This window comes from Fistularia commersonii, chromosome 1, assembly GCF_037954325.1.
Source record: "Fistularia commersonii isolate RoL2024-O1a breed Wild chromosome 1, RoL_Fcom_v1.0, whole genome shotgun sequence".
Lineage (NCBI taxonomy): Eukaryota > Metazoa > Chordata > Actinopteri > Syngnathiformes > Fistulariidae > Fistularia > Fistularia commersonii.
This window is the reverse complement of record NC_141284.1, coordinates 84542-111528: the sequence shown is the minus strand read 5'-3', so window position 1 is coordinate 111528 and position 26987 is coordinate 84542.

The following is a 26987-nucleotide window of genomic DNA, read 5'->3' as shown; positions in this document are numbered from 1 at the left end:
CAATGATTTTGACTTATATTATGCAGAATCAAGCCCTTTTCAACATATTTCAGCACCAGCAAGCTGCTAGAAAGGAATCTTTAGTTATTGACACTCTGTTGCAAAAAAAAGCTTCAACTCAGTGAGATAAACACTTTTTGACCGTATGGCTATAGCTTTTCAAAATGTTGCAGGATCACAATGATTTTGACTTATATTATGCAGAATCAAGCCCTTTTCAACATATTTCAGCACCAGCAAGCTGCTAGAAAGGAATCTTTAGTTATTGACACTCTGTTGCAAAAAAGCTTCAACTCAGTGAGATAAACACTTTTTGACCGTATGCCTATATCTTTTCAAAATGTTGCAGGATCTGAATGATTTTGACTTATATTGTGCAGATCAAGCCCTTTCAACATATTTCAGCACCAGCAAGCTGCTAGAAAGGAATCTTTAGTTATTGACACTCTGTTGCAAAAAAGCTTCAACTCAGTGAGATAAACACTTTTTGACCGTATGCCTATATCGTTTCAAAAATGTTGCAGGATCACAATGAATTTGACTTATATTATGCAGAATCAAGCCCTTTTCAACATATTTCAGCACCAGCAAGCTGCTAGAAAGGAATCTTTAGTTATTGACACTCTGTTGCAAAAAAGCTTCAACTCAGTGAGATAAACACTTTTTGACCGTATGCCTATATCTTTTCAAAATGTTGCAGGATCTGAATGATTTTGACTTATATTGTGCAGAATCAAGCCCTTTTCAACATATTTCAGCACCAGCAAGCTGCTAGAAAGGAATCTTTAGTTATTGACACTCTGTTGCAAAAAAGCTTCAACTCAGTGAGATAAACACTTTTTGACCGTATGCCTATATCGTTTCAAAATGTTGCAGGATCACAATGAATTTGACTTATATTATGCAGAATCAAGCCCTTTTCAACATATTTCAGCACCAGCAAGCTGCTAGAAAGGATTCTTTAGTTATTGACACTCTGTTGCAAAAAAGCTTCAACTCAGTGAGATAAACACTTTTTGACCGTATGCCTATATCTTTTCAAAATGTTGCAGGATCTGAATGATTTTGACTTATATTGTGCAGAATCAAGCCCTTTTCAACATATTTCAGCACCAGCAAGCTGCTGGAAAGGAATCTTTAGTTATTGACACTCTGTTGCAAAAAAGCTTCAACTCAGTGAGATAAACACTTTTTGACCGTATGGCTATATCTTTTCAAAATGTTGCAGGATCACAATGAATTTGACTTATATTAATGCAGAATCAAGCCCTTTTCAACATATTTCAGCACCAGCAAGCTGCTAGAAAGGAATCTTTAGTTATTGACACTCTGTTGCAAAAAGCTTCAACTCAGTGAGATAAACACTTTTTGACCGTATGCCTATATCTTTTCAAAATGTTGCAGGATCACAATGATTTTGACTTATATTATGCAGAATCAAGCCCTTTTCAACATATTTCAGCACCAGCAAGCTGCTAGAAAGGAATCTTTAGTTATTGACACTCTGTTGCAAAAAGCTTCAACTCAGTGAGATAAACACTTTTTTGACCATATGCTATATCTTTTCAAAATGTTGCAGGATCACAATGATTTTGACTTATATTATGCAGAATCAAGCCCTTTTCAACATATTTCAGCACCAGCAAGCTGCTAGAAAGGAATCTTTAGTTATTGACACTCTGTTGCAAAAAAGCTTCAACTCAGTGAGATAAACACTTTTTGACCGTATGGCTATATCTTTTCAAAATGTTGCAGGATCACAATGATTTTGACTTATATTATGCAGAATCAAGCCCTTTTCAACATATTTCAGCACCAGCAAGCTGCTAGAAAGGAATCTTTAGTTATTGACACTCTGTGCAAAAAAGCTTCAACTCAGTGAGATAAACACTTTTTGACCGTATGCCTATATCTTTTCAAAATGTTGCAGGATCACAATGAATTTGACTTATATTATGCAGAATCAAGCCCTTTTCAACATATTTCAGCATCAGCAAGGTGCTAGAAAGGAATCTTTAGTTATTGACACTCTGTTGCAAAAAAGCTTCAACTCAGTGAGATAAACACTTTTTGACCGTATGCCTATATCTTTTCAAAATGTTGCAGGATCACAATGATTTTGACTTATATTATGCAGAATCAAGCCCTTTTCAACATATTTCAGCACCAGCAAGCTGCTAGAAAGGAATCTTTAGTTATTGACACTCTGTTGCAAAAAAGCTTCAACTCAGTGAGATAAACACTTTTTGACCGTATGGCTATATCTTTTCAAAATGTTGCAGGATCACAATGAATTTGACTTATATTATGCAGAATCAAGCCCTTTTCAACATATTTCAGCACCAGCAAGCTGCTAGAAAGGAATCTTTAGTTATTGACACTCTGTTGCAAAAAAGCTTCAACTCAGTGAGATAAACACTTTTTGACCGTATGGCTATATCTTTTCAAAATGTTGCAGGATCACAATGATTTTGACTTATATTATGCAGAATCAAGCCCTTTTCAACATATTTCAGCACCAGCAAGCTGCTAGAAAGGAATCTTTAGTTATTGACACTCTGTTGCAAAAAAGCTTCAACTCAGTGAGATAAACACTTTTGACCGTATGCCTATATCTTTTCAAATGTTGCAGGATCACAATGAATTTAACTTATATTATGCAGAATCAAGCCCTTTTCAACATATTTCAGCACCAGCAAGCTGCTAGAAAGGAATCTTTAGTTATTGACACTCTGTTGCAAAAAAGCTTCAACTCAGTGAGACAAACACTTTTGACCGTATGGCTATATCTTTTCAAAATGTTGCAGGATCACAATGAATTTGACTTATATTATGCAGAATCAAGCCCTTTTCAACATATTTCAGCACCAGCAAGCTGCTAGAAAGGATCTTTAGTTATTGACACTCTGTTGCAAAAAAGCTTCAACTCAGTGAGATAAACACTTTTTGACCATATGGCTATATCTTTTCAAAATGTTGCAGGATCACAATGATTTTGACTTATATTATGCAGAATCAAGCCCTTTTCAACATATTTCAGCACCAGCAAGCTGCTAGAAAGGAATCTTTAGTTATTGACACTCTGTTGCTAAAAAGCTTCAACTCAGTGAGATAAACACTTTTTGACCGTATGGCTATATCTTTTCAAAATGTTGCAGGATCACAATGATTTGACTTATATTATGCAGAATCAAGCCCTTTTCAACATATTTCAGCACCAGCAAGCTGCTAGAAAGGAATCTTTAGTTATTGACACTCTGTTGCAAAAAAGCTTCAACTCAGTGAGATAAACACTTTTGACCGTATGGCTATATCTTTCAAATGTTGCAGGATCACAATGATTTTGACTTATATTATGCAGAATCAAGCCCTTTTCAACATATTTCAGCACCAGCAAGCTGCTAGAAAGGAATCTTTAGTTATTGACACTCTGTTGCAAAAAAGCTTCAACTCAGTGAGATAAACACTTTTTGACCGTATGGCTATATCTTTTCAAAATGTTGCAGGATCACAATGATTTTGACTTATATTATGCAGAATCAAGCCCTTTTCAACATATTTCAGCACCAGCAAGCTGCTAGAAAGGAATCTTTAGTTATTGACACTCTGTTGCAAAAAGCTTCAACTCAGTGAGATAAACACTTTTTGACCGTATGCCTATATCTTTTCAAAATGTTGCAGGATCACAATGAATTTGACTTATATTATGCAGAATCAAGCCCTTTTCAACATATTTCAGCATCAGCAAGGTGCTAGAAAGGAATCTTTAGTTATTGACACTCTGTTGCAAAAAAGCTTCAACTCAGTGAGATAAACACTTTTTGACCGTATGCCTATATCTTTTCAAAATGTTGCAGGATCACAATGATTTTGACTTATATTATGCAGAATCAAGCCCTTTTCAACATATTTCAGCACCAGCAAGCTGCTAGAAAGGAATCTTTAGTTATTGACACTCTGTTGCAAAAAAGCTTCAACTCAGTGAGATAAACACTTTTTGACCGTATGGCTATATCTTTTCAAAATGTTGCAGGATCACAATGATTTGACTTATATTATGCAGATCAAGCCCTTTTCAACATATTTCAGCACCAGCAAGCTGCTAGAAAGGAATCTTTAGTTATTGACACTCTGTTGCAAAAAAGCTTCAACTCAGTGAGATAAACACTTTTTGACCATATGGCTATATCTTTTCAAAATGTTGCAGGATCACAATGATTTTGACTTATATTATGCAGAATCAAGCCCTTTTCAACATATTTCAGCACCAGCAAGCTGCTAGAAAGGAATCTTTAGTTATTGACACTCTGTTGCAAAAAAGCTTCAACTCAGTGAGATAAACACTTTTGACCGTATGCCTATATCTTTTCAAAATATTGCAGGATCACAATGAATTTAACTTATATTATGCAGAATCAAGCCCTTTTCAACATATTTCAGCACCAGCAAGCTGCTAGAAAGGAATCTTTAGTTATTGACACTCTGTTGCAAAAAAGCTTCAACTCAGTGAGACAAACACTTTTTGACCGTATGGCTATATCTTTTCAAAATGTTGCAGGATCACAATGAATTTGACTTATATTATGCAGAATCAAGCCCTTTTCAACATATTTCAGCACCAGCAAGCTGCTAGAAAGGAATCTTTAGTTATTGACACTCTGTTGCAAAAAAGCTTCAACTCAGTGAGATAAACACTTTTTGACCATATGGCTATATCTTTCAAAATGTTGCAGGATCACAATGATTTTGACTTATATTATGCAGAATCAAGCCCTTTTCAACATATTTCAGCACCAGCAAGCTGCTAGAAAGGAATCTTTAGTTATTGACACTCTGTTGCAAAAAGCTTCAACTCAGTGAGATAAACACTTTTTGACCGTATGCCTATATCTTTTCAAATGTTGCAGGATCACAATGAATTTGACTTATATTATGCAGAATCAAGCCCTTTTCAACATATTTCAGCACCAGCAAGCTGCTAGAAAGGAATCTTTAGTTATTGACACTCTGTTGCAAAAAAGCTTCAACTCAGTAAGATAAACACTTTTTGACCATATGGCTATATCTTTTCAAAATGTTGCAGGATCACTTTGATTTTGACTTATATTATGCAGAATCAAGCCCTTTTCAACATATTTCAGCACCAGCAAGCTGCTAGAAAGGAATCTTTAGTTATTGACACTCTGTTGCTAAAAAGCTTCAACTCAGTGAGATAAACACTTTTTGACCGTATGCCTATATCTTTTCAAAATGTTGCAGGATCACAATGATTTTGACTTATATTATGCAGAATCAAGCCCTTTTCAACATATTTCAGCACCAGCAAGCTGCTAGAAAGGAATCTTTAGTTATTGACACTCTGTTGCAAAAAAGCTTCAACTCAGTGAGATAAACACTTTTTGACCATATGGCTATATCTTTTCAAAATGTTGCAGGATCACAATGATTTTGACTTATATTATGCAGAATCAAGCCCTTTTCAACATATTTCAGCACCAGCAAGCTGCTAGAAAGGAATCTTTAGTTATTGACACTCTGTTGCAAAAAAGCTTCAACTCAGTGAGATAAACACTTTTTGACCGTATGGCTATATCTTTCAAATGTTGCAGGATCACAATGATTTTGACTTATATTATGCAGAATCAAGCCCTTTTCAACATATTTCAGCACCAGCAAGCTGCTAGAAAGGAATCTTTAGTTATTGACACTCTGTTGCAAAAAAGCTTCAACTCAGTGAGATAAACACTTTTTGACCGTATGCCTATATCTTTTCAAAATGTTGCAGGATCACAATGAATTTGACTTATATTATGCAGAATCAGCCCTTTTCAACATATTTCAGCATCAGCAAGGTGCTAGAAAGGAATCTTTAGTTATTGACACTCTGTTGCAAAAAAGCTTCACTCAGTGAGATAAACACTTTTTGACCGTATGCCTATATCTTTTCAAAATGTTGCAGGATCACAATGATTTTGACTTATATTATGCAGAATCAAGCCCTTTTCAACATATTTCAGCACCAGCAAGCTGCTAGAAAGGAATCTTTAGTTATTGACACTCTGTTGCAAAAAAGCTTCAACTCAGTGAGATAAACACTTTTTGACCGTATGGCTATATCTTTTCAAAAGTTGCAGGATCACAATGATTTTGACTTATATTATGCAGAATCAAGCCCTTTTCAACATATTTCAGCACCAGCAAGCTGCTAGAAAGGAATCTTTAGTTATTGACACTCTGTTGCAAAAAAGCTTCAACTCAGTGAGATAAACACTTTTTGACCATATGGCTATATCTTTTCAAAATGTTGCAGGATCACAATGATTTTGACTTATATTATGCAGAATCAAGCCCTTTCAACATATTTCAGCACCAGCAAGCTGCTAGAAAGAATCTTTAGTTATTGACACTCTGTTGCAAAAAAGCTTCAACTCAGTGAGATAAACACTTTTTGACCGTATGCCTATATCTTTTCAAAATGTTGCAGGATCACAATGAATTTAACTTATATTATGCAGAATCAAGCCCTTTTCAACATATTTCAGCACCAGCAAGCTGCTAGAAAGGAATCTTTAGTTATTGACACTCTGTTGCAAAAAAGCTTCAACTCAGTGAGACAACACTTTTTGACCGTATGGCTATATCTTTTCAAAATGTTGCAGGATCACAATGAATTTGACTTATATTATGCAGAATCAAGCCCTTTTCAACATATTTCAGCACCAGCAAGCTGCTAGAAAGGAATCTTTAGTTATTGACACTCTGTTGCAAAAAAGCTTCAACTCAGTGAGATAAACACTTTTTGACCATATGGCTATATCTTTTCAAAATGTTGCAGGATCACAATGATTTTGACTTATATTATGCAGAATCAAGCCCTTTTCAACATATTTCAGCACCAGCAAGCTGCTAGAAAGGAATCTTTAGTTATTGACACTCTGTTGCAAAAAAGCTTCAACTCAGTGAGATAAACACTTTTTGACCGTATGCCTATATCTTTTCAAAATGTTGCAGGATCACTTTGATTTTGACTTATATTATGCAGAATCAAGCCCTTTTCAACATATTTCAGCACCAGCAAGCTGCTAGAAAGGAATCTTTAGTTATTGACACTCTGTTGCAAAAAAGCTTCAACTCAGTGAGATAAACACTTTTTGACCGTATGCCTATATCTTTTCAAAATGTTGCAGGATCACAATGATTTTGACTTATATTATGCAGAATCAAGCCCTTTTCAACATATTTCAGCACCAGCAAGCTGCTAGAAAGGAATCTTTAGTTATTGACACTCTGTTGCAAAAAAGCTTCAACTCAGTGAGATAAACACTTTTTGACCATATGGCTATATCTTTTCAAAATGTTGCAGGATCACAATGATTTTGACTTATATTATGCAGAATCAAGCCCTTTTCAACATATTTCAGCACCAGCAAGCTGCTAGAAAGGAATCTTTAGTTATTGACACTCTGTTGCAAAAAAGCTTCAACTCAGTGAGATAAACACTTTTTGACCGTATGGCTATATCTTTTCAAAATGTTGCAGGATCACAATGATTTTGACTTATATTATGCAGAATCAAGCCCTTTTCAACATATTTCAGCACCAGCAAGCTGCTAGAAAGGAATCTTTAGTTATTGACACTCTGTTGCAAAAAAGCTTCAACTCAGTGAGATAAACACTTTTTGACCGTATGCCTATATCTTTTCAAAATGTTGCAGGATCACAATGAATTTGACTTATATTATGCAGAATCAAGCCCTTTTCAACATATTTCAGCATCAGCAAGGTGCTAGAAAGGAATCTTTAGTTATTGACACTCTGTTGCAAAAAAGCTTCAACTCAGTGAGATAAACACTTTTTGACCGTATGCCTATATCTTTTCAAAATGTTGCAGGATCACAATGATTTTGACTTATATTATGCAGAATCAAGCCCTTTTCAACATATTTCAGCACCAGCAAGCTGCTAGAAAGGAATCTTTAGTTATTGACACTCTGTTGCAAAAAAGCTTCAACTCAGTGAGATAAACACTTTTTGACCGTATGGCTATATCTTTTCAAAATGTTGCAGGATCACAATGAATTTGACTTATATTATGCAGAATCAAGCCCTTTTCAACATATTTCAGCACCAGCAAGCTGCTAGAAAGGAATCTTTAGTTATTGACACTCTGTTGCAAAAAAGCTTCAACTCAGTGAGATAAACACTTTTTGACCATATGGCTATATCTTTTCAAAATGTTGCAGGATCACAATGATTTTGACTTATATTATGCAGAATCAAGCCCTTTTCAACATATTTCAGCACCAGCAAGCTGCTAGAAAGGAATCTTTAGTTATTGACACTCTGTTGCAAAAAAGCTTCAACTCAGTGAGATAAACACTTTTTGACCGTATGCCTATATCTTTTCAAAATGTTGCAGGATCACAATGAATTTAACTTATATTATGCAGAATCAAGCCCTTTTCAACATATTTCAGCACCAGCAAGCTGCTAGAAAGGAATCTTTAGTTATTGACACTCTGTTGCAAAAAAGCTTCAACTCAGTGAGACAAACACTTTTTGACCGTATGGCTATATCTTTTCAAAATGTTGCAGGATCACAATGAATTTGACTTATATTATGCAGAATCAAGCCCTTTTCAACATATTTCAGCACCAGCAAGCTGCTAGAAAGGAATCTTTAGTTATTGACACTCTGTTGCAAAAAAGCTTCAACTCAGTGAGATAAACACTTTTTGACCATATGGCTATATCTTTTCAAAATGTTGCAGGATCACAATGATTTTGACTTATATTATGCAGAATCAAGCCCTTTTCAACATATTTCAGCACCAGCAAGCTGCTAGAAAGGAATCTTTAGTTATTGACACTCTGTTGCAAAAAAGCTTCAACTCAGTGAGATAAACACTTTTTGACCGTATGCCTATATCTTTTCAAAATGTTGCAGGATCACAATGAATTTGACTTATATTATGCAGAATCAAGCCCTTTTCAACATATTTCAGCACCAGCAAGCTGCTAGAAAGGAATCTTTAGTTATTGACACTCTGTTGCAAAAAAGCTTCAACTCAGTAAGATAAACACTTTTTGACCATATGGCTATATCTTTTCAAAATGTTGCAGGATCACTTTGATTTTGACTTATATTATGCAGAATCAAGCCCTTTTCAACATATTTCAGCACCAGCAAGCTGCTAGAAAGGAATCTTTAGTTATTGACACTCTGTTGCAAAAAAGCTTCAACTCAGTGAGATAAACACTTTTTGACCGTATGCCTATATCTTTTCAAAATGTTGCAGGATCACAATGATTTTGACTTATATTATGCAGAATCAAGCCCTTTTCAACATATTTCAGCACCAGCAAGCTGCTAGAAAGGAATCTTTAGTTATTGACACTCTGTTGCAAAAAAGCTTCAACTCAGTGAGATAAACACTTTTTGACCATATGGCTATATCTTTTCAAAATGTTGCAGGATCACAATGATTTTGACTTATATTATGCAGAATCAAGCCCTTTTCAACATATTTCAGCACCAGCAAGCTGCTAGAAAGGAATCTTTAGTTATTGACACTCTGTTGCAAAAAAGCTTCAACTCAGTGAGATAAACACTTTTTGACCGTATGGCTATATCTTTTCAAAATGTTGCAGGATCACAATGATTTTGACTTATATTATGCAGAATCAAGCCCTTTTCAACATATTTCAGCACCAGCAAGCTGCTAGAAAGGAATCTTTAGTTATTGACACTCTGTTGCAAAAAAGCTTCAACTCAGTGAGATAAACACTTTTTGACCGTATGCCTATATCTTTTCAAAATGTTGCAGGATCACAATGAATTTGACTTATATTATGCAGAATCAAGCCCTTTTCAACATATTTCAGCACCAGCAAGCTGCTAGAAAGGAATCTTTAGTTATTGACACTCTGTTGCAAAAAAGCTTCAACTCAGTGAGATAAACACTTTTTGACCGTATGGCTATATCTTTTCAAAATGTTGCAGGATCACAATGAATTTGACTTATATTATGCAGAATCAAGCCCTTTTCAACATATTTCAGCACCAGCAAGCTGCTAGAAAGGAATCTTTAGTTATTGACACTCTGTTGCAAAAAAGCTTCAACACAGTGAGACAAACACTTTTTGACCGTATGCCTATATCTTTTCAAAATGTTGCAGGATCACAATGATTTTGACTTATATTATGCAGAATCAAGCCCTTTTCAACATATTTCAGCACCAGCAAGCTGCTAGAAAGGAATCTTTAGTTATTGACACTCTGTTGCAAAAACGCTTCAACTCAGTGAGATAAACACTTTTTGACCGTATGCCTATATCTTTTCAAAATGTTGCAGGATCACAATGAATTTGACTTATATTATGCAGAATCAAGCCCTTTTCAACATATTTCAGCACCAGCAAGCTGCTAGAAAGGAATCTTTAGTTATTGACACTCTGTTGCAAAAAAGCTTCAACTCAGTGAGATAAACACTTTTTGACCGTATGGCAATATCTTTTCAAAATGTTGCAGGAGCACAATGATTTTGACTTATATCATGCAAAATCAAGCCCTTTTCAACATATTTCAGCACCAGCAAGCTGCTAGAAAGTAATCTTTAGTTATTGACACTCTGTTGCAAAAAAGCTTCAACTCAGTGAGATAAACACTTTTTGACCGTATGGCTATATCTTTTCAAAATGTTGCAGGATCACAATGAATTTGACTTATATTATGCAGAATCAAGCCCTTTTCAACATATTTCAGCACCAGCAAGCTGCTAGAAAGGAATCTTTAGTTATTGACACTCTGTTGCAAAAAAGCTTCAACTCAGTGAGATAAACACTTTTTGACCGTATGGCTATATCTTTTCAAAATGTTTCAGGATCACAATGATTTTGACTTATATTATGCAGAATCAAGCCCTTTTCAACATATTTCAGCACCAGCAAGCTGCTAGAAAGGAATCTTTAGTTATTGACACTCTGTTGCAAAAAAGCTTCAACTCAGTGAGATAAACACTTTTTGACCGTATGGCTATATCTTTTCAAAATGTTGCAGGATCACAATGAATTTGACTTATATTATGCAGAATCAAGCCCTTTTCAACATATTTCAGCACCAGCAAGCTGCTAGAAAGGAATCTTTAGTTATTGACACTCTGTTGCAAAAAAGCTTCAACTCAGTGAGATAAACACTTTTTGACCGTATGCCTATATCTTTTCAAAATGTTGCAGGATCACAATGAATTTGACTTATATTATGCAGAATCAAGCCCTTTTCAACATATTTCAGCACCAGCATGCTGCTAGAAAGGAATCTTTAGTTATTGACACTCTGTTGCAAAAAAGCTTCAACTCAGTAAGATAAACACTTTTTGACCATATGGCTATATCTTTTCAAAATGTTGCAGGATCACTTTGATTTTGACTTATATTATGCAGAATCAAGCCCTTTTCAACATATTTCAGCACCAGCAAGCTGCTAGAAAGGAATCTTTAGTTATTGACACTCTGTTGCAAAAAAGCTTCAACTCAGTGAGATAAACACTTTTTGACCGTATGGCTATATCTTTTCAAAATGTTGCAGGATCACAATGATTTTGACTTATATTATGCAGAATCAAGCCCTTTTCAACATATTTCAGCACCAGCAAGCTGCTAGAAAGGAATCTTTAGTTATTGACACTCTGTTGCAAAAAAGCTTCAACTCAGTGAGATAAACACTTTTTGACCGTATGGCAATATCTTTTCAAAATGTTTCAGGATCACAATGATTTTGACTTATAATATGCAGAATCAAGCCCTTTTCAACATATTTCAGCACCAGCAAGCTGCTAGAAAGGAATCTTTAGTTATTGACACTCTGTTGCAAAAAAGCTTCAACTCAGTGAGATAAACACTTTTTGACCATATGGCTATATCTTTTCAAAATGTTGCAGGATCACAATGAATTTGACTTATATTATGCAGAATCAAGCCCTTTTCAACATATTTCAGCACCAGCAAGCTGCTAGAAAGGAATCTTTAGTTATTGACACTCTGTTGCAAAAAAGCTTCAACTCAGTGAGATAAACACTTTTTGACCGTATGCCTATATCTTTTCAAAATGTTGCAGGATCACAATGAATTTAACTTATATTATGCAGAATCAAGCCCTTTTCAACATATTTCAGCACCAGCAAGCTGCTAGAAAGGAATCTTTAGTTATTGACACTCTGTTGCAAAAAAGCTTCAACTCAGTGAGATAAACACTTTTTGACCGTATGCCTATATCTTTTCAAAATGTTGCAGGATCACAATGATTTTGACTTATATTATGCAGAATCAAGCCCTTTTCAACATATTTCAGCACCAGCAAGCTGCTAGAAAGGAATCTTTAGTTATTGACACTCTGTTGCAAAAAAGCTTCAACTCAGTGAGATAAACACTTTTTGACCGTATGGCTATATCTTTTCAAAAAGTTGCAGGATCACAATGATTTTGACTTATATTATGCAGAATCAAGCCCTTTTCAACATATTTCAGCACCAGCAAGCTGCTAGAAAGGAATCTTTAGTTATTGACACTCTGTTGCAAAAAAGCTTCAACTCAGTGAGATAAACACTTTTTGACCGTATGCCTATATCTTTTCAAAATGTTGCAGGATCACAATGAATTTGACTTATATTATGCAGAATCAAGCCCTTTTCAACATATTTCAGCACCAGCAAGCTGCTAGAAAGGAATCTTTAGTTATTGACACTCTGTTGCAAAAAAGCTTCAACTCAGTGAGATAAACACTTTTTGACCGTATGGCTATATCTTTTCAAAATGTTGCAGGATCACAATGAATTTGACTTATATTATGCAGAATCAAGCCCTTTTCAACATATTTCAGCACCAGCAAGCTGCTAGAAAGGAATCTTTAGTTATTGACACTCTGTTGCAAAAAAGCTTCAACACAGTGAGACAAACACTTTTTGACCGTATGCCTATATCTTTTCAAAATGTTGCAGGATCACAATGATTTTGACTTATATTATGCAGAATCAAGCCCTTTTCAACATATTTCAGCACCAGCAAGCTGCTAGAAAGGAATCTTTAGTTATTGACACTCTGTTGCAAAAACGCTTCAACTCAGTGAGATAAACACTTTTTGACCGTATGCCTATATCTTTTCAAAATGTTGCAGGATCACAATGAATTTGACTTATATTATGCAGAATCAAGCCCTTTTCAACATATTTCAGCACCAGCAAGCTGCTAGAAAGGAATCTTTAGTTATTGACACTCTGTTGCAAAAAAGCTTCAACTCAGTGAGATAAACACTTTTTGACCGTATGGCAATATCTTTTCAAAATGTTGCAGGAGCACAATGATTTTGACTTATATCATGCAAAATCAAGCCCTTTTCAACATATTTCAGCACCAGCAAGCTGCTAGAAAGTAATCTTTAGTTATTGACACTCTGTTGCAAAAAAGCTTCAACTCAGTGAGATAAACACTTTTTGACCGTATGGCTATATCTTTTCAAAATGTTGCAGGATCACAATGAATTTGACTTATATTATGCAGAATCAAGCCCTTTTCAACATATTTCAGCACCAGCAAGCTGCTAGAAAGGAATCTTTAGTTATTGACACTCTGTTGCAAAAAAGCTTCAACTCAGTGAGATAAACACTTTTTGACCGTATGGCTATATCTTTTCAAAATGTTTCAGGATCACAATGATTTTGACTTATATTATGCAGAATCAAGCCCTTTTCAACATATTTCAGCACCAGCAAGCTGCTAGAAAGGAATCTTTAGTTATTGACACTCTGTTGCAAAAAAGCTTCAACTCAGTGAGATAAACACTTTTTGACCGTATGGCTATATCTTTTCAAAATGTTGCAGGATCACAATGAATTTGACTTATATTATGCAGAATCAAGCCCTTTTCAACATATTTCAGCACCAGCAAGCTGCTGGAAAGGAATCTTTAGTTATTGACACTCTGTTGCAAAAAAGCTTCAACTCAGTGAGATAAACACTTTTTGACCGTATGGCTATATCTTTTCAAAATGTTGCAGGATCACAATGAATTTGACTTATATTATGCAGAATCAAGCCCTTTTCAACATATTTCAGCACCAGCAAGCTGCTAGAAAGGAATCTTTAGTTATTGACACTCTGTTGCAAAAAAGCTTCAACTCAGTGAGATAAACACTTTTTGACCGTATGCCTATATCTTTTCAAAATGTTGCAGGATCACAATGAATTTGACTTATATTATGCAGAATCAAGCCCTTTTCAACATATTTCAGCACCAGCAAGCTGCTAGAAAGGAATCTTTAGTTATTGACACTCTGTTGCAAAAAAGCTTCAACTCAGTGAGATAAACACTTTTTGACCGTATGGCTATATCTTTTCAAAATGTTGCAGGATCACAATGAATTTGACTTATATTATGCAGAGTCAAGCCCTTTTTAACATATTTCAGCACCAGCAAGCTGCTAGAAAGGAATCTTTAGTTATTGACACTCTGTTGCAAAAAAGCTTCAACTCAGTGAGATAAACACTTTTTGACCGTATGGCTATATCTTTTCAAAATGTTGCAGGTTCACAATGATTTTGACTTATATTATGCAGAATCAAGCCCTTTTCAACATATTTCAGCACCAGCAAGCTGTCAGAAAGGAATCTTTAGTTATTGACACTCTGTTGCAAAAAAGCTTCAACTCAGTGAGATAAACACTTTTTGACCGTATGCCTATATCTTTTCAAAATGTTGCAAGATCACAATGAATTTGACTTATATTATGCAGAATCAAGCCCTTTTCAACATATTTCAGCACCAGCAAGCTGCTAGAAAGGAATCTTTAGTTATTGACACTCTGTTACAAAAAAGCTTCAACTCATTGAGATAAACACTTTTTGACCGTATGGCTATATCTTTACAAAAGTTTGCAGGATCACAATGATTTTGACATATATTATGCAGAATCTGGTCCTTTTCAACATATTTCAGTACCAGTAAGCTGCTTCCAAGGAATCTTTGGTTATTTCCACTTTTTATCGAAAATGCTTCAACTCAGTGAGATAAACAATTTTTGACCGTATGGCTATATCTTTTTAAAACATTCCAGCATCACAATGATTTTGACATATATTGTGCAGAATATGGTCCTTTTCAACATATTTCAGCACCAGTAACCTGCTTCAAAGGAATCTTTAGTTATTTCCAATCTTTATTGAAAACGCTTCACCTCAGTGAGATAAACACTTTTTGTCCGTATGGTTATGTCTTTTCAAAATGTTGCAGAATCACAATGATTTTGACATATATTGTGCAGAATCTGGTCCTTTCCAACATATTTCAGCACCAGTAAGCTGCTTCTAAGGATTCTGTAGTTATTTCCACTCTTTATCGAAAACGCTTCAACTCAGTGAGATAAACACTTTTTGACCGTATAGCTATATCTTTTCAAAAGGTTGCAGGATCACAATGATTTTGACATATATTGTGCAGAATCTGGTCCTTCTTCAACATATTTCAGCACCAGTAACCTTCTTCTAAGGAATCTTTATGGATTTCCACTCTTTATCGAAACCACTTCAACTCCGTGACATAAACACTTTTTGACCGTATGGCTATATCTTTTCAAAAGGTTGCAGGATCACAGTGTTTTTACATATATTATGTATTCAACATTTTTAAGCTCCATTAACCTGCTTCCAAGGGATCTTTAGTTATTTACACTCTTTATTAAAAAATGCTTCAACTCAGTGAGAAAAACACTTTTTGACCGTATGACTATATCTTTTCAAAATGTTCCAGGATCACAATGATTTTGACATATATTGTGCAGAATCTTGTCCTTTTCAACATATTTCAGCACCAGTAAGCTGCTTCTAAGTAATCTTCAGTGATTTCCACTCTTTTTCGAAAATGTTTCAACTTTGTGAGATAAACAGTTTTTGACCGTAAGGCTATATCTTTTCAAAATATTGTAGGATCACAATGATTTTGACATATATTGTGCAGAATCTGGTCCTTTTCAACATATTTCAGCACCAGTAACCTTCTTCTAAGGAATCTTTATGGATTTCCACTCTTTATCGAAACCGCTTCAACTCATTGAGATAAACACTTTTTGAACGTATGGCTATATCTTTACAAAAGGTTGCAGGATCAAAATGATTTTGACATATATTGTGCAGAATCTGGTCCTTCTCAACATATTTCAGTACCAGTAAGCTGCTTCCAAGGAATCTTTAGTTTTTTCCACTCTTTATTAAAAAACGCTTCAACTCAGTCAGAAAAACACCTTTTGACAGTAAGGCTATATCTTTTCAAAATGTTGCAGGATCACAATGATTTTGACATATACTGTGCAACATCTGGTCCTTTTCAACATATTTCAGCACCAGTAACCTGCTTCTAAGGAATATTGAGGGATTTCCACTTTTTATCGAAAACGCTTCAACTCATTGAGATAAACTCTTTTTGAACGTATGGCTATATCTTTACAAAAGTTTGCAGGATCACAATGATTTTGACATATATTTTGCAGAATCTGGTCCTTTTCAACATATTTCAGTACCAGTAAGCTGCTTCCAAGGAATCTTTGGTTACTTCCACTTTTTATCGAAAATGCTTCAACTCAGTGAGATAAACAATTTTTGACCGTATGGCTATATCTTTTTAAAACATTCCAGCATCACAATGATTTTGACATATATTGTGCAGAATCTGGTCCGTTTCAACATATTTCAGCACCAGTAACCTTCTTCTAAGGAATCTTTATGGATTTCCACTCTTTATCGAAACCGCTTCAACTCAGTGAGATAAACACTTTTTGAATGTATGGCTATATCTTTACAAAAGGTTGCAGGATCACAATGATTTTGACATATATTGTGCAGAATCTGGTCCTTCTCAACATATTTCAGTACCAGTAAGCTGCTTCCAAGGAATCTTTAGTTTTTTCCACTCTTTATTAAAAAACGCTTCAACTCAGTCAGAAAAACACCTTTTGACCGTAAGGCTATATCTTTTCAAAATGTTGCAGGATCACAATGATTTTGACATATACTGTGCAACATCTGGTCCTTTTCAACATATTTCAGCACCAGTAACCTGCTTCTAAGGAATATTGAGGGATTTCCACTTTTTATCGAAAACGCTTCAACTCATTGAGATAAACTCTTTTTGACCGTATGGCTATATCTTTTCAAAAGTTTTTAAGATCACAATGATTTTGAAAATATTGTGAAGAATCTGGTCCTTTTCATCATATTTAAGCTCCAGTAACTTTGCTTCAAAGGAATCTTTAGTTATTTCCACTCTTTTTTGAAAACGCTTCACCTCAATGACATTAACACTCTTTGACCGCATGACTATATCTTTTCAAAATGTCTCAGGATCACAATGATTTTGACATATATTGTGCAGAATCTGGTCCTTTCCAACATATTTCAGCTCCATTAACCTGCTTCTAAGGAATCTGTAGTTATTTCCACTTTTTATCGAAACCGCTTCAACTCAGTGAGATAAACACTTTTTGAACGTATGGCTATATCTTTACAAAAGGTTGCAGGATCACAATGATTTTGACATATATTGTGCAGAATCTGGTCCTTCTCAACATATTTCAGTACCAGTAAGCTGCTTCCAAGGAATCTTTAGTTTTTTCCACTCATTATGAAAAAACGCTTCAACTCAGTGAGAAAAACACCTTTTGACCGTTTGGCTATATCTTTTCAAAATGTTGCAGGATCACAATGATTTTGACATATACTGTGCAACATCTGGTCCTTTTCAACATATTTCAGCACCAGTAACCTGCTTCTAAGGAATATTGAGGGATTTCCACTTTTTATCGAAAACGCTTAGACTCATTGAGATAAACTCTTTTTGAACGTATGGCTATATCTTTACAAAAGGTTGCAGGATCACAATGATTTGTACATATATTGTGCAGAATCTGGTCCTTTTCAACATATTTCAGTACCAGTAAGCTGCTTCCAAGGAATCTTTTGTTATTTCCACTTTTTATCGAAAATGCTTCAACTCAGTGAGATAAACAATTTTTGACCGTAAGGCTATATCTTTTTAAAACATTCCAGCATAACAATGATTTTGACATATATTGTGCAGAATCTGGTCCTTTTCAACATATTTCAGCACCAGTAACCTGCTTCCAAGGAATCTTTAGTTATTTCCAATCTTTATTGAAAACGCTTCACCTCAGTGAGATAAACACTTTTTGTCCGTATGGCTATGTCTTTTCAAAATGTTGCAGAATCACAATGATTTTGACATATATTGTGCAGAATCTGGTCCTTTCCAACATATTTCAGCACCAGTAAGCTGCTTCGAAGGATTCCGTAGTTATTTCCACTCTTTATCGAAAACGCTTCAACTCAGTGAGATAAACACTTTTTGAACGTATGGCTATATCTTTACAAAAGGTTGCAGGATCACAATGATTTTGACATATATTGTGCAGAATCTGGTCCTTTTCAACATATTTCAGCACAAGTAACCTTCTTCTAAGGAATCTTTATGGATTTCCACTCTTTATCGAAACCGCTTCAACTCAGTGAGATAAATCACTTTTTGAACGTATGGCTATATCTTTACAAAAGGTTGCAGGATCACAATGATTATGACATATATTGCGCAGAATCTGGTCCTTCTTCAACATATTTCAGCACCAGTAACCTGCTTCTAAGGAATCTTGAGGGATTTCCACTCTTTATCGAAACCGCTTCAACTCAGTGAGATAAATCACTTTTTGACCGTATGACTATATCTTTTCAAAATATTTAAGGTCACAGTGTTTTTAAATATAGTATGTATTCAACATATTTAAGCTCCAGTTACCTGCTTCCAAGGAATCTTTAGTTATTTCAACTCTTTATCCAAAACGCTTCAACTCAGTGAGATAAACATTTTTTGACCGTATGGCTATATCTTTGCAAAATGGTACAGGATCACGATGATTTTGACATATATTGTGCAGAATCTGGTCCTTTTCAACATATTTCAGTACCAGTATCCTGCTTCTAAGAAATCTTTAGTTATTTCCACTCTTTATTGAAAACGCTTCAACTCAGTGAGCTAAACACTTTTTGACCGTATAGCTATATCTTTTCAAAAGGTTGCAGGATCACAATGATTTTGACATATACTGTGCAAAATCTGGTCCTTTTCAACATATTTCAGCACCAGTAACCTGCTTCTAAGGAATATTGAGGGATTTCCACTTTTTATCGAAAACGCTTCAACTCAGTGAGATAAACTTTTTTTGACAGTATGGCTATATCTTTTCAAAATATTGCAGGATCACAATGTTTTTACATATATTATGTAGAATCGGGTCCTTTTCAACGTATTTCAGCACCAGAAAGCTGCGTCTAAGGAATCTTTAGTTATTTCCACTCTTTATCGAAAACGCTTCCACTCAGTGAGATAAACACTTTTTGACCGTATGACTATATCTTTTCAAAATGTTGAAGGATCACAATGATTTTGACATATATTTATCCAGAATCTGGTCCTTTACAACATATTTCAGCACCAGTAACATGCTTTGAAGGAATTTTTAGTGATTTCCATTCTTTATCGAAAACGCTTCAACTCAGTGAGATAAACACTTTTTGACCGTATGACTATATCTTTTCAAAATGTTGCAGGATCACAATGATTTTGACATATATTGCGCAGAATCTGGTCCTTTTCAACATATTTCAGCACCAGAAAGTTGCTTCAAATTAATCTTTAGGTGTTTCCACTCTTTATCGAAAACGCTTCACCTCAATGAGATTAAAACTCTTTGACCGCATGACTATATCTTTTCAAAATGTTCCAGGGTCACAATTATTTTGACAAATATTGTGCAAAATCTGGTCCTTTTCAACATATTTCAGTACCAGTAAGCTGCTTCTAAGGTATCTTTAGTTATTTACACTCTTTATTGAAAAATGCTTCCACTCAGTGAGATAAATACTTTTTGACCGTATAACTAAATCCTTTCAAAATGTTGCAGGCTCACAATGTCTTTGACATATATTGTAAAGAAATGGGTCCTTTTCAACATATTTCAGCACCAGAAAGCTGCCTCTAAGGAATCTTTAGTTATTTCCACTGTTTATCGAAAACGCTTCAACTCAGTGAGAAAAACATCTTTTTACCGTATGACTATATCTTTTCAAAAGTTTTTAAGATCGCAATGATTTTGACAAATATTGTGCAGTATATGGTCCTTTTCATCATATTTAAGCTCCAGTAACTTTGCTTCAAAGGAATTTTTAGTTATTTCCACTCTTTTTCGAAAACGCTTCACCTCAATGAGATTAACACTCTTTGACCGCATGACTATATCTTTTCAAAATGTCTCAGGATCAAAATGATTTTGACATATATTGTGCAGAATCTGGTCCTTTTCAACATATTTCATCTCCAGTAACCTGCTTCTAAGGAATCTTTAGTTATTTCCACTCTTTATCGAAAAAGCTTCAACCCAGTGAGAAAAACACCTTTTGACCGTATGACAATATCTTTTCAAACTTTTTTAAGATCGCAATGATTTTGACAAATATTGTGCAGAATCTGGTCCTTTTGATCATAATTAAGCTCCAGTAACCTGCTTCTAAGGAATCTTTAATTATTTCCACTCTTTATTGAAAAGGCTTCAACTCAGAGTGATAAACACTTCTTGACCATATGGTTATATCTTTTCAAAATGTTGCAGGATCACAATGATTTTGACATATATTGTGCAGAATCTGGTACTTTTCAACATATTTCAGCACCAGTAACCTGCTTCGAAGGAATTTTTCGTGATTTCCACTCTATAGACAACGCTTCAACTCAGAGTGATAAACAGTTTTTAACCGTATGGCTATATCTTTTCAAAATGTTGCAGGATCAAAATGATTTTGACATATATTGTGCAGAATCGGGTCCTTTTCAACATATTTAAGCTCCAGTAACCTGTTTCAAAGGAATCTTTAGTTATTTCCACTCTTTATCGAAAACGCTTCAACTCATTGAGATAAACACTTTGACCGTATGGCTATATCTTTTCAAAATGTTGCAGGATCACAATGATTTTGACATATATTGCGCAGAATCTGATCCTATTCAACATATATCAGCACCAGAAAGTTGCTTCAAATTAATCTTTAGTTATTTCCACTCTTTATCGAAAACGCTTCACCTCAATGAGATTAAAACTCTTTGACCGCATGACTATATCTTTTCAAAATGTTCCAGGGTCAAAATTATTTTGACATATATTGTGCAAAATCTGGTCCTTTTCAACATATATCAGCACCAGTAAGCTGCTTCTAAGGAATCTTTAGTTATTTACACTCTTTATTGAAAAATGCTTCCACTCAGTGAGATAAATACTTTTTGACCGTATGATTAAATCCTTTCAAAATGTTGCAGGCTCACAATGTCTTTGACATATATTGTAAAGAAATGGGTCCTTTTCAACATATTTCAGCACCAGAAAGCTGCCTCTAAGGAATCTTTAGTTATTTCCACTGTTTATCGAAAACGCTTCAACTCAGTGAGATAAACAATTTTTGACCGTATGACTATATCTTTTCAAAAGTTTTTAAGATCGCAATGATTTTGACAAATATTGTGCAGTATATGGTCCTTTTCATCATATTTAAGCTCCAGTAACTTTGCTTCAAAGGAATTTTTAGTTATTTCCACTCTTTTTCGAAAACGCTTCACCTCAATGAGATTAACACTCTTTGACCGAATGACTATATCTTTTCAAAATGTCTAAGGATCAAAATGATTTTTACATATATTGTGCAGAATCTGGTCCTTTTCAACATATTTCATCTCCAGTAACCTGCTTCTAAGGAATCTTTAGTTATTTCCACTCTTTATCAAAAACGCTTCAACTCAGGTAGAAAAACACCTTTTACCGTATGACAATATCTTTTCAAAATTTTTTAAGATCGCAATGATTTTGAAAAATATTGTGCAGAATCTGGTCCTTTTGATCATAATTAAGCTCCAGTAACTTGCTTCAAAGGAATCTTTAGTTATTTCCACTCTTTATTGAAAATGCTTCAACTCAGAGTGATAAACACTTCTTGACCGTATGGCTATATCTTTTCAAAATGTTGCAGGATCACAATGATTTGACATATATTGTGCAGAATCTGGTCCTTTTCAACACATTTCAGCACCAGTAACCTGCTTCGAAGGAATTTTTAGTGATTTCCACTCTATAGACAACGCTTCAACTCAGAGTGATAAAAACTTTTTGACCGTATGGCTATATCTTTTCAAAATGTTGCAGGATCAAAATGATTTTGACATATATTGTGCAGAATCGGGTCCTTTTCAACATATTTAAGCTCCAGTAACCTGCTTCAAAGTAATCTTTAGTTATTTCCACTGTTTATCGAAAACGCTTCAACTCATTGAGATAAACACTTTGACCGTATGGCTATATCTTTTCAAAATGTTGCAGGATCACAATGATTTTGACATATATTGTGCAGAATATGGTCCTTTCCAACATATTTCAGCACCAGTAACCTGCTTCTAAGGAATCTTTAGTGATTTCCACTCTTTATCGAAAACGCTTCACCTCAATGAGATTAAAACTCTTTGACCGCATGACTATATCTTATCAAAATGCTCCAGGATCACAATTATTTTGACATATATTGTGCAAAATCCGGTCCTTTTCAACATATTTCAGCACCAGAAAGCTGCCTCTAAGGAATCTTTAGTTATTTCCACTGTTTATCGAAAACGCTTCAACTCAGTGAGAAAAACACTTTTTGACCGTATGACTATATCTTTTCAAAAGTTTTTAAGATCGCAATGATTTTGACAAATATTGTGCAGTATATGGTCCTTTTCATCATATTTAAGCTCCAGTAACTTTGCTTCAAAGGAATTTTTAGTTATTTCCACTCTTTTTCGAAAACGCTTCACCTCAATGAGATTAACACTCTTTGACCGCATGACTATATCTTTTCAAAATGTCTCAGGATCAAAATGATTTTGACATATATTGTGCAGAATCTGGTCCTTTTCAACATATTTCATCTCCAGTAACCTGCTTCTAAGGAATCTTTAGTTATTTCCACTCTTTATCGAAAAAGCTTTGTTTAGATAGGTGATCTCATTAGTTTTATTTGAGTTTACATTCTAGTATACATATGTTTTATTTGTATCTACTCTCAGGAAATGTATGGCACTTTATGACAAGGTTTGGGACTTGTTTTAGTTTTTCGCGACTGTTCAGCTAACTTGACGTTAACTTCTACGTCAGTGTTCTTTTTTTGGTATAGCGGTGCTGGCGGGAATTTTTCCCTCACTCTGTACTGTACATGTCCCATGGCTAACCGATGTTGATTCCCGGAGCTGTGAAGAAGAAAATAAAAGACGATTCAAACAAGGCAAACTTGTGAATTCCTTCCGAAACATGGAAAACGAAGAAGCTGCAAACTTAAACGCAACAGGTTGTGGGCCCAGGCAACGAACAAAAGGAGGAAGATGGCAACGTTTGGTTTTCGATGGAGACGAAAACAACTACGAGCTTTGGGAAGTAAAGTTTCTGGGACACATGCGACTCGAAGGTATGAAAGAGACAATACTTTCAACTGTTGAGCCCGACCCAGATAAAAATGCAGAATGCTACGCTGAGCTTATCCAGTTCCTCGATGATAAAAGTCTATCATTGGTAATGAGGGAAGCCGCAGATGACGGTCGAAAAGCTTTGAAAATATTACGGGATCATTACGCCAGCCAGGGGAAGCCCAGAATTATTTCCCTGTACAGCGAACTATGCTCACTCAAGAAGGAACCCGACGAAACAATAACAGATTACATTATCAGAGCAGAAAAGGCAGTCACCGCTCTGAGAAACACAAAACAGGTGATAAGTGATGAGCTGATGATCGCTATGGTTATGAAAGGGCTTCCAGAACCGTACAAGCCCTTCGTCATTCACGTAACTCAGAGCAGTGAAGAAATTACGTTTATTCAGTTCAAGAGTAAACTAAGAAGTTATGAAGAGACTGAAAAGTTTGACAGCAAAACCAAATCAGACAATGTAATGAAAGTGGACATGTCAACCGTGATCTGCTATGGATGTGGAAACCGTGGCCATATGGCAAAAGCTTGTCACCAAAAATCAGGGCCAAAATGGTGCAGCTATCACAGAAGCACAACCCACACCGATGAGACATGCAGAAGAAAATCCAAGCCCAAAGAAGACTCGGTCAAACAAAACACAGACATCCAAGACAAAGATAAGGAAGATGAGCAAACTTTTGTATTCAAGGTCAGTCAAAAAGTCCCTCCGGAAAATATCAGAAAAAATGGACTGATGGTAGACTGTGGCGCTACATCACACATCATAACACAAGAAGACAAATTCATAAGATTTGATGAGTTTTTCAACCCAAACAAACATTACATGGAGCTAGCAGATGGGACCAGAAGAAACAAAGTGGCACTAAAAAGAGGTGATGCAGAAGTGTTACTCCAGGACATTGAAGGAAAACCTGTCCTGGTAACCTTAAGGGGAGCCTTATTCATCCCATCATATCCTCAGGACTTCATATCGGTGAAGGCAGCCACAGCTGATGGAGCCAGCGTGATATTCAAAGGAGAGAACAGACTCATAACCAAAGAAGGAAAAATTTTCAGCATTGAGGAATGTGACAGACTCTACTACATAAGAACGGTAAATTATCAACAACTTTATGATGATACAGTAAATGACATGATGTCCAGAGATAAAGTAAACTTAACTTGTGATGTCAAAACATGGCATGAAATTATGGGACACTGCAATGTAAAAGATGTATTGAAATTACCAAACTTAGTAGAGGGTATGAAGATTACAGGTCAGACCAAGGTAGACTGTAACGTAGACTGTAACGTATGCACGGAGGGAAAATTCACAAATAGCAGAAACAGGCAAGCTGATGCAAAAGCTGATGCACCCCTAAAAATGGTACACACTGACTTATCAGGCCCGATTGAACCAGCTGGTCAAGAAGGGCATAAGTATGTTATTTCATTCACAGATGATTATTCAGGGGCAGTATTTGTATATTTTCTCAAATACAAGAGTGAAGCTACATTAGCAACAGAGAAGTTCCTTGCTGACAGCGCAGCGTGTGGTCGTGTCAAATGTATCAGGTCAGACAACGGGACTGAATACACAGGAAATGCTTTTCAATCTCTTCTAAGGGAGAAAGGCATAAGACATGAAACATCATCCCCATACTCTCCCCATCAAAATGGGACAGCAGAAAGACAATGGAGGACCCTTTTTGAAATGGCAAGGTGTATGCTAATAGAAAAAGGATTACCAAAGGTTTTGTGGCCTTATGCTGTCCAGACCGCTGCCCATATTCGAAATAGATGTTACAATGACAGACACAAAAATACCCCATACTTCATGTTAACAGGGAGAAAGCCAAATCTCTCAAAAATGTGGATATTCGGAACTGAGTGTTATGCATACAAACATGACACTAAGAAATTGGATCCCAGATGTGAAAGAGGAATATTTGTGGGATACAGTAAGAAAAGCCCTTCATACCTGGTCTATAATCCACTTACAGAAAAAGTGTCAAAACAGAGACTGGTGAAATTTATCAAAAAGGGAAGAATTGAACAACAAACACAAACTGATGATTATGAGACAGAAATCCAGGGATATGAAGGCACAGAATCTACAGATGAAACCAGTATAGATGTGTCACAAAGTGAAAATAAAACAGACAACCATATACAAAATGAGGATGAGAGTACTAACGCAGATGTGTCACATGACGAAGAAACAGCAGAAAATGTCCAAAATGAAAAAGAGACGAGGTCAGACATAAAACCCAGATATAATCAAACCAGTCGCTATCCTAGACGAAAAAGGGTCGTTCCAAGGTATTTAGAGGATTATCAGACAGACTATATTAACAATGATAAAAATCATACAACTATTGATTACTGTTACAGGACTGTGTGCGGAGTCCCACAGAATTATAGTGAAGCACTGAAGTCACCACTGGCACCCGGGTGGAATTGTGCCATGAGGGAAGAGATTGACTCGCTTAAACAGAATGACACATTTGAACTGACAACTTTACCTGAAGGGAGAAAAGTAATTGGAGGAAAATGGGTATTTGCCCTTAAAGAAAATGCTGAAGGAGGACAAATATTTAAGGCGAGATATGTAGCTAAGGGTTACAATCAAACAGAAGGCATAGACTACTATGAAACTTTTGCACCGACAGCTAACATTACATCAGTGCGGGCACTAATGCAGATAGCTGTACAAAATAACCTCATTGTCCATCAAATGGATGTTAAGACGGCATATTTACATGCTCCTATACATGAGGAGATTTTCTTGGAACAACCAGAAGGGTTTGAAATGATGTCAGAAACAGGAGAGAAACTAGTGTATAGATTAAAGAAATCTCTTTATGGCCTGAAACAATCAGGAAGAAACTGGTATGAACTCCTTAATGACCATTTAGAACAGGACAACTTTGTGAGAAATCTCTCTGACCACTGTGTGTACAGAAAACAGACGGAAAATGGTGACACAATCATTGTAATAATTTGGGTAGATGATTTAATTATTGCCGCAAGCAGCAATGATGCACTCAGCACATTTAAACAGAACATGAAATTCAAGTTCAACATGAAAGACCTGGGGAAACTATCATATTTTTTGGGCATACAATTTGAACAAAAGGGGGATGAAATCAAAATGAACCAGACAAAGTACATCCTAAAAATGCTACAGAGATTTGGAATGTCAGAATGTAAAGCAAAATCTACTCCAAGTGAGCAAAAATTAGAGGGCATCCCTGTAGCTGATGAAAATGAGCAAAGTGAACCTGTCGACCCCAAAGAATATCGTGAGATTGTAGGCAGTCTTATTTATGCCATGACTTGCACCAGACCTGATATCAGCTGGATAGTGAGCAAACTATCACAGAATCTGGCAATG